This window comes from Apium graveolens, chromosome 6 (genome assembly GCF_009905375.1).
Source record: "Apium graveolens cultivar Ventura chromosome 6, ASM990537v1, whole genome shotgun sequence".
NCBI lineage: Eukaryota > Viridiplantae > Streptophyta > Magnoliopsida > Apiales > Apiaceae > Apium > Apium graveolens.
In genome coordinates this window covers 99,785,616-99,790,506 of record NC_133652.1, presented here as the reverse complement: position 1 = coordinate 99,790,506, position 4,891 = coordinate 99,785,616, and the positions used below count along the sequence as shown (strand labels likewise).

Sequence of the window (4,891 nt, the reverse complement as noted above, 5' to 3'; positions counted from 1 at the left end):
GAATCACCAATGAGATATCAAGATTACGAAATAGGCATGCATAGATATATCATATCAATATGCTACAATATATCGCAAGACTTGCTAATAACAACTATGCATTTATCTCAAGATAATGCATCAATATATTTACATCACAACAACAGTATAACGGATAGACAACTTGCCTAAGCGACTGGGGTTGGTAAAAGGTCTGGGACGAGTCTGATAACCTATAAACAACAAATAAGTTGGAATTAAACCATGGTCTCTTAAGAAACTAGTCTTTAACCAATTAGACTCTAACGTTCGCTTTTGCGCTTAACGATTCACATAAGTTGCTCGAGTACCCTCGGCTACACCATTTTTAATAAATTAACAGTTACGAATTTTAAGGCGACATTTTGCAAATACCCTACCAACTGACCCTTTAACCTTACATAATTATTTCATACTCCTAATAGTCATTTAAGGACCTTAACCAAGGTTTCAAAGTAAGGCGAGGGGAAATGGTTCGCTCGCGAAACGCCGTTACTTAAAACTGTCGTTTTTCCTAAACCGTAAATCGGATTCAAGCGAACCACATATCAACACGAAGCTTATAACACAGTCTAGCTAAATATGGCAAAGTCACAGATTCAACAGTTGGATTTCTGTCCGGAACACTAAGAACAAGCAGTTGTATAAAAATGGGCATTACGATGGCTATGTTTACGCGATTACCAAGTTTTAACCACTTCAAATCAATCATAATACAACTCACAATCAACATTACAACCAAACTCCATCCAAAATTCACTACATCAGTCCCAACATCTCAAGAGTTTCCAATTTATAATACCCCAAACATGAACTAATTGCTATACTTAAGTTCATTAACCAATAACCAAGATTTACAACTCAAACCCATTACAAATCCAACCAAAATCTAAATATACATGAATCATGCTTCGCATGAACTATACCAATCATAAAAAGCTCTAAATATTTAAAATTAAGGCTAGGGTAAGAGATTATACCTTCCTTGGTGAGTAGAAGTAACTAAGGAGCTTGAAACAACCTTTGAAAATCCTTACAAAAGCTATATCTAAACAAAAACACAAGATCAATAATTTCAAGTTCTTGAAAACACTATTCACTCTCTTCTTCAATTATTTATTGAAAGAGACTGTGAAGCAAATGGAAGCTTAGATTCCTAGGATAGCCATATCTAAGTATAAGGGACCTTGGATAATTACCTTACAAATTAACAGAGCTTGGATCTTGGTTTTTGATTTTTCTCTCCCTGAAAAGATAAAAGAAGCCGAGAGCTTCTCTTCTTGAAATGAAAAGTCAACTTCAATTTTGTGATATGAGTTTCCTTGGCTTGGTTGATATTCTTTTGTTGTTAATTACTTTTTACCATGGTGAAAAATGTATAGCTCATAATCAACCAACCAATCCTTCCCACTTGTTATGCTTATGTCACCATGCTTAAGTCATCTTGTTAACACTTGTCATCTCCTTGTTGGTGTGATGACATCATCATCCACTAACCTCTTTGATTAACCCTTAATTACTTGGCTAATGACCGCTTATCTGTTATACGGTTCACTTAACTTTCGTTCTCGTTTATCGTTTGAGGGATCATACTCAGAATCTTATTACTTGGGTTCCCTTAAACCTTTCTCAATATTTTATATTCCTTTTATGATCCTCTCTCATAATCCTTGAATTTAAATCCTTTTAATCACGTTACCTTATACTCAATTCTTTATGATCTGGTAGATTTTCGGGAAAAATCAAAGTGTTCGAATTTGGATTCTTACGATCTTTACATACACTTATATACCATATAGAGTACTAATAAAATCTCAGAATATCAATAAAAGAATTGCTACAAAGTGTGGCATGAAAAGTTTTCTTATTCAGCATAATCAGCAAAATCACTATTCATAAGGGTTACAAAAAGTCCAAATTTTTTTGGGTTATTACTGATTCTATACTACTTATGAACTTGTATACTTGCGTGTATTATTAGCGCGTGTTTAGTGACTAACAAGTTTTTGGCGCCGCTGCCGGGGACTGCAGTGTTAATTGATAGTTTATGTGCTTTCCATCAGTGGTCGTTAAATTTCATTGACTCGGACTTTGTCACTTATCTATTTCCTTGTCTTATTTCAGGTACTCTAGCGAGGGTGTATGCATACGCGTTCGCGTACTCGTAAGAGAACACTGGCTAAAGCCGAGGAAGAAGGTCTGGTAGTTTGTAAGAAAGTTTTTGAGGAAGAAAAGAAGGTAGAAGAAGAGAAAGTCGAAGAACCAGTTGTAGTAGCAATGGGAGATCAAGCAGAAAATCTGAAGGCTTTGATGGACTATTCTCAGCCTAAGATAAATGACATTCAGTCAAGCATCATCAGACCGGCCATCAGGGCTAATACTTTTGAGATCAAGTCAAGCACAATTCAGATGATACATAACTCAGTTCAGTTTGGGGGTTCTCCTACTGAAGACCTCAACATGCACACCAGGGATTTCATCGAGATCTGCGACACTTTCAAATTCAATGATATGACTGAAGATGCTATCAAGCTACACATGTTCCCATTCTCTCTAAGGGACAAGGCTAAGTGTTGGTTACACTCTCTGCCAGCAGGATCTATCACCACTTGGGAGGATTTTGCGCAAAATTTTCTCACTAAATTCTTCCCCATGGCGAAGACTGCTGCAATCAGGAATGCTCTTACCCAGTTTGCTCAGCAAATAGGGGAATCTCTGTGTGAGGCTTGGGATTGATATAAGGAGATGCTAAGGAAGTGCCTACACCATGACATGCCTTATTGGATGATTATTAATTACTTCTATAATGGATTGGGTGCTACTTCTAGACCCATGCTTGATGCAGCATCAGGAGGAGCCTTGTGGGCTAAGAGCTAAGATGAAGCTTATGAACTTATTGAACTGATGGCTGTTAATGAGTACCAGAATCCTTCCCAGAGACTGACTCAGGGGAAAGTCCCAGGAATTCTAGAGTTGGACGAAGCTACTGCTATCGCTGCCCAACTTAAGGCTTTGACGATGAAGGTGGACACTTTGGCTAATTATGGAGTAAATAAAATTGCAAGTGTTTGTGAGCTTTGTGCTGGTGCCCATGAGACTGATCAGTGTGTAATTTTTAGTAAATCAGCTCAGTTCGTGAGCAACTTCCAGCAATCGCAGCAACCAGTGCCAGCCACCTATCATCCCAACAACCGCAATCATCCTAATTTCAGTTGGAGCAATGCTCAGAATGCGGTTCAACAGCCTTATTAGTAGTACCCAGCTAAATAGTACAACCCCCCTGGTTTTCAGCAACCACCGTATGCACCTAGACAGCAACTCCAGCTGCAACAAGCCAATGAAAAAACTGAATTAGAGGAGTTGAATCTTATGTGCAAGAGTCAAGTTGTTTCTATCAAGACCTTGGAAAATCAAATTGGGCAAATTGCCGATGCCTTGATAAATTTCCAGCCTGGTACATTACCTAGTGACACTGAAGTTCCAGGAAAAAGGGAAGCTAATGAACAGGTAAAGGAAATCACTTTAAGGTCTGGAAAGGATGAGAATCCCGAACAAACTCAAGAGTTGACTGAAGAAGTGGGGGCTGAGAAAGAAGTAGTGCAGCAGGACGAAAAAGTGGAATCAAGGAAGACTACTATTGAGCACACTCTGCCTCAGGGTAATACAGGGGAGAAACAGATCTATCATCCACCGCCTTTTCCCAAGAGGTTGCAGAAGAAAAAGTCGGACAAGCAATTTGAGAAGTTTCTGGAGGTGTTCAAGAAACTTCATATCAACATACCTTTCGATGAGGCTCTTAAGCAGGTGCCTAATTATGCAAAGTTTATGAAAGTTATTCTCTCTCGGAAGGTGAAGCTAGATGATTTAGAGACAGTCGCTCTCACGGAGGAATGCAGTATAGTGCTACAACAAAAGTTGCCTCTGAAGCTTAAAGATCCAGCAAGCTTCACTATTCCATGTACTAATGGAAAAGTGTCTTTTGACAGATGCTTATGTGACTTGGGAGCTAGCATCAATCTGATGCCTTTGTCAATTTTCAAGCAATTGGATTTACCTAATCCTAAACCGACTTATATGACCTTGTAGTTGGCCGACCATTCTATTACATATCCGCGAGGTATTGTGGAGGATGTCTTGGTCAAGGTTGATAAACTCATCATTTCTTCTAATTTCGTAATTCTTGATTTCGAGGAGGATAAGAAGATTCCCATAATCTTGGGAAGACCTTTCCTGGCGACTAGCCGAACCTTGATAGATGTGCAGAAGGGTGAGCTCACCATGTGATTTCTGGATCAGGATGTTACCTTTAATGTGTTCAATGCTATGAAATTACCTACTGATAATGAGGAGTGCTTAAAAGTGGAGTTGGTCGATTCGGTGATCACCGCAGAACTTGATCAATTGCTAAGGTCTGATGCCTTAGAAAAAGCCTTATTGGGGAATTCAGATAGTGAAGATGATGAAAGGGAAGAACAATTGCAATATTTGAATGCTTCTCCCTGGAAAAGAAAAATTGGTATGCCTTTTGAATCTCTTAGAATGGAGGAATTGAACAAAGCTCCTAAACGCCTCAAGCCTTCTATTGAGGAAGATCCCACTCTTGAGCTTAATCCTTTACCTGAATATTTGAGGTATGCATTTTTAGGTGATGCATCTACTCTACCTGTTATTATTGCATCTGACCTTTCAGGTAGTGATGAGGAAAATATTTTGAGGATTCTGAGAGAGTTCCAGTCGGTAATCGGATTGACTATAGCAGATATCAAGGGAATCAGCCCATCTTACTATATGCATAAAATTCTGCTAGAGGAAGGTAGCAAACCTACGGTCGAGCAGCAAAGAAGACTTAATCCTATCATGAAGGAAGTAGTGG

General features: G+C 38.8%; 1 non-coding gene across 1 annotated transcript; it reads right to left on the bottom strand.

Annotated features, from left to right (window-relative positions):
- Positions 1 to 2,685: 2,685 nt before the first annotated feature.
- Positions 2,686 to 2,792, bottom strand: LOC141669204 (small nucleolar RNA R71). Its single transcript, XR_012553495.1, has one exon. It is a non-coding gene; the product is annotated as a small nucleolar RNA R71 (small nucleolar RNA).
- Between the last annotated feature and the right edge of the window lie 2,099 nt (positions 2,793 to 4,891).